The following is a 16,608-nucleotide window of genomic DNA, read 5'->3' on the forward strand; positions in this document are numbered from 1 at the left end:
CCATGTTGTCCCCTGAGCACCCCCAGGAGTGATTTCTCAATGCAGAGCCAAGAGTAACCTTGAAGTGTTGCTGGCTGTGGTCCAAAAACTAAAAACAAAAAAAAAAAAGAGAAGGGGGGTGTCCACAGGTTTGCCCCTGTGGGCCCCTCACACAGGTATAGAGGGAGTGACACACACACAGGTAGGACCTGACTGACTCCAGCTCCAGGGCTGATTTCCTCATTCATCACCACGCCTCTTGGGCGTGGCTGGTTTGGGATTGGGGGGGTCAGCAGAGGCTGACAGGTGAGGTGGGGGAGCCCTCAGAAACCACTTTTTGTGCGTCTGCTTTTTTCTTTTGTTTTTAGTTGGGGGTCCACATCCAGCAGTGCTCAGAGTGCCACATCCTGGCACTCTGCTCAGAAATCATTCCTGGTGGGTTCAAGGGACCATACCAGGCGCTGGGGATTGAACCCAGGTTAACTGTGTGAAGGCTGGAGCGATAGCACAGCAGGTAGGGCGTTTGCCTTGCACTGTCCAACCCAGGTTCAATTCCCAGCATCCCATATGGTCCCCTGACCACCACCAAGAGTGATTCCTGAGTGTAGAGCCAGGAGGAACCCCTGAGCACCGCCGGGTGTGACCCAAAAAGAAAAAAAAATGTGCAAGGCAAACACCCTAGCCACTGCACTATCTATGTTTTCTTTACCAACCAATCACACACATCAACTAGCTCAGGAAAGATTTTCCAGACACACTCTGGGCAAAGTCAATTATTTTTTCTTCCAGGAACCTGAACACCTCAGGTCGGTCAGTCTCAGTGAGCTGGCTGTGTTTCAATACTGGCTCCGTCACGGACGAGCTGTTTGACTATTGATGAATCACTGAGTCACTCTAAGCCTCTGTCTCTCTTCTATAAAGGGGAAGTGATACAGCCAAACTCAGAGGGTCCTAGTGAGGGTCAAGGTCCAGAGTGTGTTAGTACAAGGTGGTGGACTGGGCTTGGCCCCGAGGAGTGCAACAGTGTAGGGCTGTGTTTATGGAGGGAACCTGCAGGTCCCTGAAGGAAGGACTTACTCACGGTACTTAGCCTGGCACAAAGTGAGTAGGTGACAAATTGGTGAACTAAATTGAACCATCATCTTTTTATCCGTATCTGCCCTATCCAGACTTCCTGTTTTTCCAGGAAATGTTGCACAGGGCTGGTTCTCCAGAGGCCAGGTGATACCTACCACCTTACTTCCCTCTAGTTCATTCATTCCACAACTATTTATTGAGGACATACTATATTTAGTCGGCCTACTCTACTGCGCTTCCCACTGTAGAGTATGTAAGTCACTTAATTCTTCTTTTTTAGGGGGCTGAGGGCCACACCCAGCTATGCTCAGGGATTACTCTTGGCTCTGCACTCGGGGATCATTCCTGGCAGTGCTCAGGGAACCTAATGGGGTGCTGGGTATTGAACCCAGGTCAGCTGAATGCAAGGCAAGTGCTCTATTGGCCTTACTATCTTTCTTCACTCGCCTCATTTATTTTTTCGCCTTCAATTGGGGAAAAGTTTCCAGTGTGGGGACTGTCTCTTAGTTCCCTCAAGGCTTTTGTATTTTATTTTCTTGAAAAGTGGGATATTACAAAAACTTATGTTTATTCAGAGCTGGAGCGATAGCACAGCAGTAGGGCGTTTGCCTTGCACACAGCCAACATGGCCGACCCGAGTTCGATTTCTCCGCCCCTCTCGGAGAGCCCGGCAAGCTACCGAGAGTATCTCGCCCGCACGGCAGAGCCTGGCAAGCTCCCCGTGACGTATTCGATATGCCAAACACAGTAACAACAAAGTCTCCAATGGAGACGTTACTGGGCCCGCTCGAGCAAATCGATGATCAACAGGAGGGCCTTTACTTTTACTTTATGTTTATTCAGTGCTTAATCTGAAAGCCATTAAACTGTAAATCTCTTGGTTTCTCCTTGATGGAGCCTGGATTCCTACCCAGAGCCTGTGGTACGTATTACACACACACACACACACACACACACACACACACTCACTCACTCACATGCATCATGCATGCTTCACACACATATCACACATATCACATACTTACACACGGACCTGTGTTCTACTTGCTAAAATTGAAGCCCCAAGGGGCTGACTTCTGAAGCTGTGAGACGTGATATTTCTGGATTTGTGTTCCCCAAAGGCATTTAGTCAAATGATAGTACATCAGTCATGAAACAAACTCCAGAATCCCAGATTAGGCAAAAATGACTGATTTGAGGCTAAGAGCTAGTACTGAGAATAACATGCTTGTCTTGCACGTGGTTGACTCTGGTTCAATCGCTGGAAAGCAATATGGTTCCCCGAGCACCACCAGGAGTGACTCCTGATCACAGAACCAAGAGTAAGGCCTGAAATTCACTGACTGTGGCCCTAAAACAAAAATAAACAACAAGCCCTTCCACTACAGTCCCTTAACTTTATTCTCCCCTCTTGGGAGATTCAACTCAATAACCAGAGTACCCAAGAACCCCCTTTCAGAGTAAGTCCTTTTTATTTATTTATTTATATATTTATTTATTGGCAGTGCTAAAAATGAAATTCAGGCCCACACACAGGCAAGGTAAGTGTTCTACTGTTGAGCCATATCCTTAGCAAATTGCTGTGTTTTGTTTTTATTTTTCAATTGTTGTTGGGGTCATTCCTGGGAGTGGTTCTTGGCTCAAAGGTGGGACCACTTGGTGCCCAAGGCCTGTAATCCTGGACTTTACCACTGGAGCCACATCCCCAGCCCAAGGCAGTGTTTTGCTTTGGTTTTTGGTTTTTGTTTTTGTGGTGCCAGGGAACGAACCTAGATCTCATGCATGCAAGGTATTCACTTTACCACAGAACCACATCCTCAACCCAGCCATGTTCTCTTACATTTGATTCTGAAACACAAAGTCACCAAAGAAAACAAAGACAAATTAACATGTATTCAAAGGATGTACTCAAGGAAGAGAAAGAGGGGCCAGAGCAATAACACAGGCATTTGCCTTGCATGTGGCTGATCTGGGTTCTATCCCCAGCATCCCATATGGTCCCCTGAGCACCAGCAGGAATAATCCCTGAATAATGCTGGGTATGGTCCCAAAACAAAAATGAATAAAGTGAAAACAAAAAAGTAGAAAAATTCAATAGAATGGGAAATGATGTTTGCAAATAACATTTCTGGTAGGGTCTGGTATCAAAACTAGCGTAAGGACTCACTAATTAAAAGATATTTTAATTATCTTTTAATTAATGAGGAGATAGCTCAAAGGGCTACTGAAATGCTTTGAGGAGGCCTGGGTTTGACTCCTAGTACTGCCTGGTCCCCCGAGGCCTGAGACAGGAGTAACCCCTGAACATTGCCAGATGTGGCCCAATAACCAAAACCAAATAACCGCACCCTCTCCAAAAAGTCCTCAATCTAAAAATGGGCAAAAAGGAGGCCAGAAGATGCAGGACAGGGAGGAAGATACTTGCCTTGCACTTGGCAGACCTGGGTTCTCAGAGTCCCACCAGGAATGGAGCCCTGGGCACAGCTGGGTGTAGCCCACAAGCCAAAACAAATCAAATTAATAAAAATAATATGGGCAAAGGGGCCCAGAGAGACATAACAGGAGTAAGACACTGCATGAGGCCAACTGGGCCCCATCCCCAGCCCCACATAGACCCCTGTGCACCACTAGGAGCAAACCCAGAGCTACCCTAGAGTCAGAATACCCCCTCAGCACCCCAAATCCTTCCAACCCCGAAAGGGGCAAAGGATGGGACAGGGAGATGATTCAGAGGTCAGAGTACATGATAGCAAACTGAAAACCAAGATTCCATCCCCAGCACTGTGTGGGCTCCAGGCACAGCTGGGTGTGGACACAAACAAAAACATATTTCAAAAAAGGCAAAGGAACTGCATATCGGTCTCTCCAGAAATGATGTCCAAACGCCCAGTTTGCTGCCTCGGGAGAAAGAGAAGGCAGCTGTCTGTGGCGAGAAGCAGGTTCTCACCAGACACCAGGCAGTTGGGGCTTTGATCTCAGACTCCCGACCTTCATAACTGTGAGAAATAAACTCTGGTTGCTTAAAAAATATGCGTGTGTGTGAGGGGAACGGTATGTGTGCCTGAAAGATGGCTCGCAAGACTTGATAGACTTTCCATGCTGGAGCCTGGGTTCAATCCCCGGCAGTGCCTGGTCTTTAGAGCACCACCCGCAGTGACCCTCCAGCAGGACTGGGAGTAGCCCCCAGAACCCCCAGTGTGATCTGAAAACAAACAAACAAAAACCCCAAATAAATCTAAATGTTGGTAAGAATGTGGAAAAAGTGGGGCCAAAGAAGGCAGGGAAGGCACTTGCCTTACTTGCAGTTGACCTGGGTTCAATCTCCAGCACCACAACGGGGTCCCCCAAGCCTGCCAGGAGTGATCCCTGAGTGCAGCACTGGGAGTAAGCCCTGAGCATCAAGTGGATAAGGCGCTTTGCCTTGCATATAGCTGACCCAGGTTCATTCCCCAGCATAGCATAGGGTCCCTTGAGCACAGTCAGGAATGATTTCTGAGCACAGAGTCAGGAGTAAGCCCTAAGTGTCACTGGGTGTGGCCCCAAAACAAACAAAACTGGGAATGTTGGTGGTGGGAAATGTACACTGGTGAAGGGGTGGGTGTTAGAACATTGTGTGACTGAAACCCAATCATGAACAACTTTGTAACTGTTGTTACATAGTGATCCAACTTTTGGTTTTTTTGTTTGTTTGTTTAATTTTTATTAGTGAGACACCATGAGGTACAGTGGTAGACTTACAAATTTTTGTGCTTGGGTTTCAATTATACAATGATCAAATACCCATCCCTCCACCAGTGCCCATTTCCCACCACCATGGATCCCAGTATCCCTCCCACCCCCCTTCCCCCCATTCCACCCTGTCTCTGTGACAGGGCATTCCCTTTTATTCTCTCTCTCCTATTGGGTGTTGTGGTTTGCAAAAGAGGCAATGAGTGGCAGTCATGTTTGGTCTATAGTCTACTTTCAGCATTTTTTTTGCTTTTTTTTTAATGTAGGAGTACTGCTACTTATTCAGCCACTGATTAGCTGATTGAATTGGGCATGAGCTCCACCTTACTTTTTAAAATTTTTTTATAATTTTATTTATTGAATCACTGTGAGAGCAGTTACAAAGCTTTAGGGTTTAAATCTTGGTCATACAATGAAACACCTGTACCTTCACCAGTGCCCATTCTCCACCACCAAAAACTCCAGTATACCCCCATCCCACACTCTCCCCCTACCTGTGGGGCAGATGATTTCTGCATTAGTCTCTCTCTACTTTGATTACATTCAATATTTTGACACCAGACCCACCATTATTATTTGGGATTTCACCCCAACACTCAGATATGCTGAAAAGGCAACAGTAGACAATTTGTTTTCTATTGCTGGTTATGAATAACATATGATGTTGCATGGCTGCAGTAGTGGCTGTGCGATTTTGAAATTCCAAAATTTTAACAATTAAATCTGGAGGGATTTCTACCAAAGCCTGCTGGGTTCCGAGATTTGTTCCTGAGTCTTATGGATCATGGCCGTTAAGCAGCTTGATCAGGAGCCAGAAAGGCCGTTAGTAGGTGGTGACTCGGGGTCTCGCTGGGATCCGAAGGAAAGAGCCGGCTCCACCCCCATCCCATGAGGCACGGCATGTCTCATCACTTAGGGCCCAAACCTGACCAATGGCCTCTGGAGGATGTCGGCCACCGAGCTGCCAAGGGGGAGCAGGCGGAGGGACAGCACCCTTTCCCCCCTGGAATGGCCCAGCGACAGTAACCTACTGTGGGGTTCATTTCTGCCAAAAGCCACTGGGTTCCGCGATTTGTTTCTGAGTCTCTGGAACCATGGCGGATAAGCATGATCAGGAGCCAGAGAGGTTGTTCGTGGGCGACGACTCAGGGTCTTGTTGGGACAGGGAGGAAAGAACCGCCTCCACCCCCATCCCATGAGGCCCCACGAGTCTCGTCACTGTGGGCCCAAACCTGACTATCCAGTAGCCTCTGGAGGATGGCGACCACTGGGCCGCCAGGGGGAACAGGTCAAGGCACGAAACCTATTCCCACCTGGAGTGACCCAGTACCTGTAACTTACTGCAGGAACTGGACACATTTCTGCCAAAAGCCGTTGGATTTCAAGATTTGTTTCTGAGTCTCTGGAATCATGGCCATTAAGCAGTTCGATCAGGAACCAGAGAGGCCATGCCTCCAATTATACAGCTGAGCCAGAGGTGGTTTGTTGGTGTGTCTCCCACATACCTTACTTTTGACTGTTTACTTTCTTGGTAAACTTTGCCCCAAGTTTTTGGGGTCTGGCCAAAGGCACAGCAGCAATTTTGGGGTATCTTGAAGTCTGAAGGCTCCATCAGACTGCTGATACACTCGTCTCACAGGTACAGATTGACCTGCTGGCAGCACCATACCCCCTGTGATCCAACTTTTTAAATTTATTTTTTTTCCTTTTTTTATTAGTGAAACACCATGAGGTACAGTTATAGACTTACAAATTTTGTGCTTGGGTTTCAGTTATACCATGATCAAGTGCCCATCCCTCCACCAGTGCCCGTCATCCATCACCACGGGTCCCAGCATCCCCCCCATCCCCCCCCCCGTCCCATCCTGCCTCTGTGGCAGGGTATTACCCCTTGTTCTCTCTCTCTTCTTTTGGGTACTGTGTTTCGCAAGAGAGGCATTGATCCAACTTTTTTAAAAGATAAAATAAAAATACAAAATGCATGTATATCATTTCTAAAAACTCCTAAAGACTATCTTTACTGAAAAAAAAATCAATGGATATTTTTTTAAAATTGGAGGTTCAGAGAGATAACGTAAAGGGATGATAAGACTTTGCAAGCAGAAGCCCAGGGTAACCCCTGACACCACATGGTTCCTTGGAGCACCCCTGGAAGCAATCCCTGAGTATAGAGCTAGGAGTAACCCCTGAGCACCACCAGCTGTGGCAAAAAGTAATAAACTGAGGAGGTCAGAGAGATAGAGGAGCAGATAAAGCATTTGTCTTGCACACAGATGACTCATGTTCAATTCTCAGAACCACATAGCCCCACCAGAGCCTGGAGTGAGCCCTGAGCACTGCCAGGTGTTATCCAAAAAAAAAAAAAAAAAACTAAACTAAAGGTAGCAAAGGCAAGTGGCTTTTTTTTTTCTTTTTTGGATCACACCTGGCGATGCTCAATGCTCAAGGGTTACTCCTGTCTCATGCACTCAGGAATTACTCCTGGCGGTGCTCAGAGGAACATATGGATTGCTGGAAATCGAACCCGGGTCGGCCGCGTGCAAACGCCCTACCAATTGTGCTATATCGCTCCAGCCCCGTAGCAGAGGTAAGTGAGGGACTAAGCAAAACTAGGAGGACATAAGTAGCAAAGACACACCTGCCAGTCCCAGAAAAGGAGGTCCAAAGAAGGACCCTCTCCTCCCTCCCTCCCTCCCGTCCTCCCTCTTGGAGCACCCTATGTGGTGCTGGGGATAGAAGCAGGGTGAGTTGCGTGTAAGGCCACAATCCTACATGTTGTACAGTCCCTCAGGGTGGGTGTGATTTTGATCAGCTATAATATGATCTAGAAAGAGTTGCGTTCATTTACTCTGCAATCACCTGGGACTGACCCGGGTTGCGCCCTCTGGCTGTAACAGAAGGAAAGACATAAAACTGGGTGGAATTTACTCTGGTGGAATTTGGCCTAGGCTTTGCTCCGTGGAACATTTTCTGTAACACTCAGAGGGGAGATTTATGAGCCTATTTCACTTCTCCCTGTCTCCTCTCCACTCTCATGACTTCACACATACCATTTGCTATGTACCTACCTAATACTCAGTAGGTGCGGGGTGACCTCCAGAGTGACACCTGGTTGTGCTCCGGGCAGGATGTGCTCAACCTCAGGTCTTGGGCATGCAAGGCATTTATGTGCCTCCGGCTCCAGAGCCTCCCTCCCACCAGGCTACTTAAGTCTTGATCCTAGGGCCTGAAGCGTTAGGACAGTGAGTATGGTGCTCACCTTTCATGTAGCTGACCTGGATTGGATCCCTGGTACCCATATGATCCCCCAAGCTCTGCCAGGAGTGACCCCTGAGTGTAGAGAGAGCCACGGGGAAGCCCTGAACCCAGGTGTGGCCCCAAACCAAAACAGCAACAATAACAACAAAAACTGAGTTTGATATTTGTAGTTGCTCTATCACTTGATATAAAACGCACCACACACTGAAATTTTTCTCAACTGAAAATATTTCATGGTTGTGAATGCTCTAATGTACTGTGTAAATAAGTTTGATATTTAAAGATAATGTATTTTTATTAAATATTAAGGTACTGTGATTGTAGATAACATATTTTATATGTGCTTCCTTTTCCATAATGACCTTTTCTTGACTCATGGTCTTTCTCTCCCCACAAATGAGTTTTGTAAGATCTTTCTGAATTATTATATAATAAAGTTATGGGCTGAAAAGACAGTTTAGAAAAAAATACAGAGGGTAAGGTGCTTGTCTTACATACGGCTGGTGCAGGTTCTATGACTGATACCCCATATCATCCTCCAAGATCCACCAGGTGCAATTCTTGAGTGCAGAGCCAGGAGTAAGCACTCAGCACCACTAGGTGTGACCTAAAATTTAAAAATAAAAAATATATAATCAAACCCAGTTGATTAATACCTGTATCTGTTTTTGATTAATTTAGCTTATCTGAGCTCAGAGCTTATTCCCGGCTCTGAGCTCAGGGATCACACTTGGTCAGGCTCCACCATAGGAGGTGACAGGGACTGAACCATGGTCAGTTACATGCAAGGCAAGTACCTTATCTACTGTGCTATCTTTCCAGCCCAGACCTGCTGATTTATATTTAATTTTTTTGTTTTTGGGGCACACCCAGAAATGCTCAGTGATTACTCCTGGCTCTGCACTCAGGAATTCCTTCTGGCGGTGCTGAGGGGCAATATGGGATGCTGGGGATTGAACCCAGGTTGGCCAGGTGCAAGGCAAGTGCCCTCCCAGCTGTGCTATCTCTCCAGCCCCTGATTTATATTTAATTCTATGTTTGCCTATATCATTGTAGAAGAGAGAAAATTTTTAATTTTTGCAAGACTGTCCTGAATGTTACATAGAATGTCTTTTCTTTTCTTTATACCTTTCACAGAATATACCTTATATTCGGCATCAACTAAATCCTCAAACGTGGTTCCACTGAAGGACACATTTTCAAAATGCCCTCTAGGGGGCAACAAAGAACCACAGTTTAAAAAAAAGAAAAAGAAAGAACCAGTTTTAGGGGCGATTCTTCACGCCAAGACAAGGAGTGGCCACTAGGGGCGCACTGGGTGAACACTCATATATGTTCCTTGGTCCGTTTTGTCCAGAACGATTTTGTTTGGGGGGCGACAGCCAGCAGTGTTCAGGGGTTACTCCCGACTCTGTGTTGAAGTGTCATTTCTGGTGGTGCTCAGGGGAACCCTATGGGGTGCTGGGCATCAAAATCAGGTCACCCGTGTGTAAGGCAAGATCCTTATACCACTGTACTCTCTCTCTGGCCCAATAAAAATATTTTTGGGGGGCTGGAGCAGTAGCATAGCGGGTAGGGCATTTGCCTTGCACGTGGCTGACCCGGGTTTGATTCTCAGCATCCCATATGGTCCCCCGAGCACTGCCAGGAGTAATTCCTGAGTGCATGAGCCAGGAGTAAGCCCTGTGCAATGCCGGTGTGACCCAAAAAGCAAAATAATAATAACTATTATTATTTTTTAATAATAAAAATATCTCAAAAGAAAACAGAAAGTTAACACATTCAAAAGAGAACATGGAGGGGCCAGATGGGATATTACAGTAGCTGCAACCTGGGTTCGATCCCCAGCATTCTGTATGGTTCCCCAGTACTGTCAGGAATAGTTCCTGAGTGCAGAGAGCCACGAGTAACCCCTGAGCATCGCTGCATGCTGTCCCCCCAAAAAGAGACAGAGACAGACAGAGCCAGAAACAGAGACAGAGACAAAGACAGAGAGACGGAGAGACAGAGAGAGAACACAGCCTTCCCCAGAGAAAGAAGAGAGTCTCATTGAGTAAAATAAAGGAACTGCTCACAATGCACAGAAATTTTAAAAGACTGAGTCGAGCACCACAGGGAGAAGCCCTGGAAGTAAATAGAAGCAACAGGCAAAAATACAAAAATAGTTTGGCTGACCTGGCACGGGAGTTTCCATCCCACTTCAGCCTGCTCTGTGCCAGTGAAAGAAGACTGACTCAGAAAGCTGACTCAGGGAGCAAACTCCTGCGCGGGGACTAGCAAGGACCATGACACAGCTCTTCATTTTTTACTTTTGACTTGGGGCCACATCAGGTGGTGCTCAGGGTCTACATCTGACTGTTCAGAGCTCCTTGTGGTGCTTGGGAAACTACATGGTGTCGAGGTTCAAACCCAAACCTCCTGCACACAAAGCCTGTGCTCAGCCTAGCCTTGTATAAATTTCATGATGATCTAAAATATAAAATGATTGCTGAGGTCAGAGAAATAGTACAGCAGTTAAGATGCTTGCCTTGCACATAGCCAGCCTGGGTTCGATCGCAGCACTGTACTACTGCATAGGATCCCTTAAGCCCAACTAGGAGTGAGCCCAGAGCCAGAGTGAGCTCTGAGCACTGCTGGGTCTGGCCCCAAAACCAAAGCCAAAACAAACATAAAATAAAAACAAAATACTTGTATGCAGGAGGCCTGGGTTCTGTCGCTGACACTGCATGGTCTCCTCAGCATTGCAGAGAGCCGAGAATAGCTCCTGCTCACCATTGAGTGTGCCCCCGAAACAAAGAAATCTGGCAATGAACAGTGCCTTTGAAAAAAATGCTTGCGAGGCCAGAGCAATAGCACAGTCAATAGAGCACTTGCCTTGTACATGGCCAATCTGGATTCAATCCCCAGTATCTCATATGTTCCCTCAAACCCCACCAGGAATGATCCCTGAGTGTAGAGCCAGGAGTAACCCCTGAGCACTGCTGGATGCCAAGTGTGACCTCAAAACAAAACACACAAATAAAAAAGAACATCCTTTTACACTTCCTGCACCCCACAGGCTGACTCTAAACACTCTTTGCTTCAAATTACTCTTGCTAAGGTCACCAAGAATCTCTACCACTAAGGTCAACGAGTGAAATTTAGCACTTATTTGATTTGACTTTTTTGTGTCATGCCTGGTGGTGCCCAGGAAGCATATGTGCACTTGCATTAAAACCATTGCCCTGGCTTGCAGCCACATGCAAGGTAACTACCTTAACTTTTGTATGATCTCTGGTCCTGACTTTTTTTTTTCAGGGGTGGGGGTGGTTGGGGTTACACCAGAGATACTCAAGGCTTACTCCTGGTTCTGAGGTCAGGAATCACTTCTGGAGAGGCTCAGGTGACCAGTGGGGTACCAGACTGAAATCAGGTTGTCAACATGCAAGGCAAGTGCCCTGCTTGTTAGACTGTTTCTCCAGCCCCCGCTCCTCTTTCTGAGTCCATGCTGCTAGCTTGGATGTTCTCCCACTTTCTTGGGGGCTCCTTTCCCTGGGCAGATCACACTCTGGCTCTGTTGAACTGTTCCCTAGAATTGTTCCTTCCAAGAGACAACCCTCTGGCTTTGAAAATCCTCTAGGTGCTTTTGCTTCCAAACCTCCCCCCAGTCTCAATATTTCTCTCAGACTATCTCTGTGCTAGGAGGCTACCCCCGCCGCCCCCCAGCCTTTCTCTGGGCATGTCGCAGGACCATCCCAGGCCATCTTTTTCCCCCACATATGGAACCCCTTCCACTCAGAACACAGGGTTCATGGGGCTGGAGCTATAGTACAGTGGGTAGGGTGTTTGCTTTGCACGCAGCTGATCCGGGTTTGATCCCCATTGTCCCATGTGGTCCCCCCCAGCACCGCTAGGAGTAATTCCTGAGTGCAGGAGAGCCAGAAATAACCCCTGTGCATTGCTGGGTGTGACCCAAAAAGCCAAAAAAAAAAAAAAGGAGAACACAGGGTTCATGATCAGCTTTGCCTGCTCTCTGAAACTTTATCCCCACTATCTCTTGAACTACCAAATCTGTGTGTGTGTGTGTGTGTGTGTGTGTGTGTGTGTGTGTGTGTTTCTGTCTGTCTCTCCTTCTCTCTGTCTCCCAACCTCTGCTTTTTTCTTCCAGAAGCTGAATGGTTTATTAAAACACAAATTCTGTGTTTTGGGTTTTGTTTTGTTTTGTTTTAGGTGGGGGCAGACTGGGCCACACCTCATGGTTCTTCTGGCTCTTTTCCCAGTGGCGATTGGGGACCATGAAGCACCAGGGATGAACCAAGTTCAGCCGCCGTGCAAGGCCAGAGACTTTCCTGCTGTACCATCTCTCTGGTCCTCCACACTGTCCTTGAGGCCATTGAGGCCCTGGCATCTTTATTCATCCATTATTTCTCATCTCTCCACTTGCACCAAATACTTTAATCACATTTCTTTGTTTTCCTTTTGCTTGGTGGGGGGGGGGGGGCTCACCCACCACTGCTCAGGGATTACTCCTGGCTCTATGCTCAGGGATCACTCCTGGAAGGGGTTGGGGACCCTGTGTGGTGCCAAGGATCGTACCTGGGTTGGCCTTGCCCCTGTCCTTTCTCACCTGCCCAGGTTCAATCACATTTCCTCTAGAGCCACAGTCATATTGGACAGACTCTCCCTCTGCCAGAGGCACTGTTATGATAAAATGACACTCATCCTTAAGGCCTCAACCTTTGTGTCCTTGACACCTCCAACTAGCTTAGGCACCTGCTACATGCTCACCAATTATCACTTTCAAGAAGCTGTGTTTGTTTGCTTCTGAGTTATACCCAGTGGTGCTCAGGAGACTTTGCACTCAGGAATCACTCCTGTAGGTGCTCAGGGGACCATATGGGATGTTGGGGATGAGAGAACCCAGGTCAGCGCATGCAAGGCAAGTGCTAGATCATCTCTTTAGCCCTGACATTTAACAGCTTTGGTCATCTACTATATACCAGGGTTTGCACTAGTACTAGTACATAGGGCTATTCAATGAATAAAACAACACAAAGTCCCTGGCTTATAAAGCATATGTTCTACTTGGGGTGGTAGCCAAAACCCAGATCAGTTCAGATGCCTGTGAGAACTAGGAAGAAAAATAAAGTGAAGGGGTCTGGGGTGAGGGGCGATGACAGAGGGGCAGTGGAGGAAAAGGATGAGATCAAATTCTGATGTTTTGTTTGTTTCAGGTTTTTTTAAACCACATCCCAGAGGTGCTCAGAGATTACTCCTGACTGCACTCAGGGATCACTCCTGGCAGGCTTGAGGTAGGCAGGCAAATAGACAGGGAAAGGCCCCACCGCAATGAGACATCTAGGGAAGAAAACCATCAGAATTGACAATGAAAAAAAAAATTCCTGAGAAGTAAAAGTCCTAAGGTCGAACAAGAGCCAAGAGAGCCAAGATAAGATCTTCAGTAGTGGACTCTGAGGAGATTGGACCCCTCCCCCTGAAGGAAAATCCTTGAATACCCTCGGACCTCCCCCTTAATCCAATTAACTTTAGGAATTCAGCCCAGAGAAGACTTCAGAACACTTCAGACCAAGATCTTCCGAGAAGATATCCTATAAAAGTCACCTTGACTAAAGGAAGGGCATGCATATGTTGTCTAAGCTCATGTGCTGCTTATGCCCACTTGGCCAAGCACATGTAGTGCCCAAGTACATGTGTTGCCTGCATCTTCCCTCTTGAGACATACTTTCATGCTTTCATGTCTAGTGCTGGGATGTGTGTAGGGGCTCTCTCCGCCCTTGGAGAAGCCCGTGCTCTCCCTTGAGCCTGTTACTCTCTACTCTCCCTCCTCCACACCTTCAAAAACCGTCCAAATAAAAGCTGTTTCACTTCACTGCTTGTCTGCTCCTGTAATTCTTTTCTGTGAGGTGAGACCGGAACCCCAAAAACCCTGGGTTAGGCCTTGGACTGGCTTTTTTCCTGCAAAGAGCAAATCCTGGCTCCAACCTGAGTCCGCGGCTCCCTGAGAAAATCGGGTGATGGGGATCACCTCCCGTGCCTGGAAGACCAAGGGGACTTCAGGTGTGGCCTGACGGTCACCTGGTAGAGCTGGCAGGGCTCAGGCCAGGGCCAAGCAAGGGCTCATTATAAATTTTACCCGTCCTAGTCTTCCCAGCAGGTCCCGGGTGGCAGAGGCAGACTGGGAGAAGGTGACTGACTTTCTCTCCTCCCCAGCTCACGTGAGCCACCCGTGGGGTCCATTGACATCAGGCTCAGGGAACTATACGTGGTGTTGGCTACCGAAATTGGGTTGGCTGTAGAGCACAAGGTAAGCACTCTACCTACTGTACTACTACTCAGGCCGAAACTCTCCTTTTGTAGATTTTCCTTTGCTATTTCTTCCAGCCTATTTCTAAGGTAGGTGGGGAATTCGGCTTTAAGGTCAAGATTATGGTTCATGAACTTGGCAATGGGGCTGTGGGAGGGCCATTAACTTTGGGGTTGTCCCCAGTGAGCAAGTTTGAACAAGATCAGTGAACTGCCTTTCCAGGAGTGCACCTTGTCAAAAAAAGTTGGCAGCTGTCACAAAACGAAATCAACTGCAGAAGGCGCCACTCACCTCCTGCTGGGTCTTGTTGCTTCTTTTCAGGTGCAGACTCGCCTTCCTGCCCCCCCCGCCCCCACCCCTCGCTCCAAGAGCCGCATGTCCGGCTCCACAGTGGACACGAGATTAGATACTTCTTGCGCTGACTCAAGCTGCCCCCTTGCAACTACTAGCTTTGGCTGTCTATGCTCTGGGCGACAGTTCACTCCCTGGGGCTACAAGGCTTCCAGGAAGCTTGGTAGTAGGTGTGCGGTTCAAACCCCAAAAGTCAGGTCAGGACTTGAAGATGTGATGTCGTCGACATTAGTAAAATACGATTGTCCCTGTAATTAACAGAAGGAATGATGACAGGGTGAAGTTCATTCGCAAAGAGGGAAGAGTTAGGACGCAAACAGTGCCAGATCCTGGATGTCGATAGTGGGCGAAGTGAAACAGCAGCCTCAGCCGGCCGCAAAGAGAGCTGCAGCTGCAGAGCCGAGCGGGCGGAAGAAGAGCTGCGGGCGCCTGAGCCACGTGCGCAGCCGCAGGACCCTAACGGGAGGGGAGGGGCGGTGCCTACGCGGAAGGCGGGGCCTAGGACGTTTTCATACATCTTATTGGTCTTTGTGGAAACGGACTGATCTTCCTGACCAATTGTAGTCCAGCTCTGGCGCCAGCGTTTTGGGGCGTCTATTCGGAAAGAGGGCGCGGGAGGCGGGACGGACGCATGCGCCTGGGCTGTAACCCGCCTGCCTGCCCTAATGGGTGGCGGTAAGGGCTGAGTTCCCGCCGAGTACGGCCCGCTGAGGCTGTCATAGATATTGAGCTCCTTTGGGAGTCTCAGAATAAGGCATATTTAGTGCCCAGAAACTGCCCCGTTGGGAACCCCAATCTCCATTCCCACACCTCATCTTGTCAGCCTGACCGCACCCCTGCTTTCCCCGCGACTGGGTTGTTTTGATGGTGAATTATTCAAGAAGCCTCGCAGTCTGACGCCATCTCTGTGCTGTGCCCCTGCCTCCTCCAGAGGGCTCCACGCTGCCCCCACCATTGGAAAGCCCCCCAAATTGTTACTAAAAGAACCCTCGCTGCCGTTACAGTAGCTTAAGTTTGTTGAGGACCTACTGAGTGTTAGACCCAGTTTCATGAGCACATTCCCTGCAAGGGGCAGTTTAGCTGGCACAGAGTGGACCAGACCAGCTTGCACTGGACTGTGGTCTCCTGATGAGATTGGAGGTTCTTCTTCGTTGTGAGGGCGCAACGCGCCCCCCCCCCCCACCAAAGGGGATGGCCAGGGATCACTCCCTGAGTGGGGCAGTGAGGACCCTATGCAAATACCTCCAGCTATCTTGTCTGCCCCACTCTCCAGATGATTCTAATTAAAATGGGTAGCCATTAGATTTTGGCAGAAACTTGCTATGATTTATTCTCACTTTTCTGAGTGGAGGATGGAGTGTGGTGACTTGGGAGAGAGGGGACTGATGTGACTTAGGTGGCCAGCAAGCTATGGACTACTGGGAGAGGAGCAGGTCTGTTGGATGAGAGGAGTCAGGAGGATTTCCAAGCCTACGGGATGTGTGGCTGGGCGAACGTTGGGGCAATGTGGTAAATGGGAACGGTGGGAGAGGAGGAGGTACTGAGGCCAGAATCAACAGCTCAGATAAGAAGTTGGAGAGACTGGACACTTATCTTGCATGTGAAGACCCAGGTTCAATTTCTGACATTGCATAGAGTCCCCACATACTACCAGGAGTGACTCCTTAGTACAGAATTAGCCTTTAGCACAACCAGCTGTGACCCAAAAAACAAAAGAAAAATTAAAAAAAAAAAAAGTCCAGCTGGGGCCATGTCCGCTTGGGTTGCTCGTGGAGCAGTCAAAGAGGAAATAATACAGGAACATATGATGGTTTTGAAAGCAGAGGATCAGGGCTGGATCAATAGTACAGCAGGTAGGGTGTTTGCCTTGCACACAGCTGACCTGGGTTCAATTCCCAGCATCCCATATG

The sequence above is a fragment of the Sorex fumeus genome, unplaced genomic scaffold, assembly GCF_029834395.1.
Source record: "Sorex fumeus unplaced genomic scaffold, SorFum_2.1 ptg000047l, whole genome shotgun sequence".
NCBI classification, from domain to species: Eukaryota; Metazoa; Chordata; class Mammalia; order Eulipotyphla; family Soricidae; genus Sorex; species Sorex fumeus.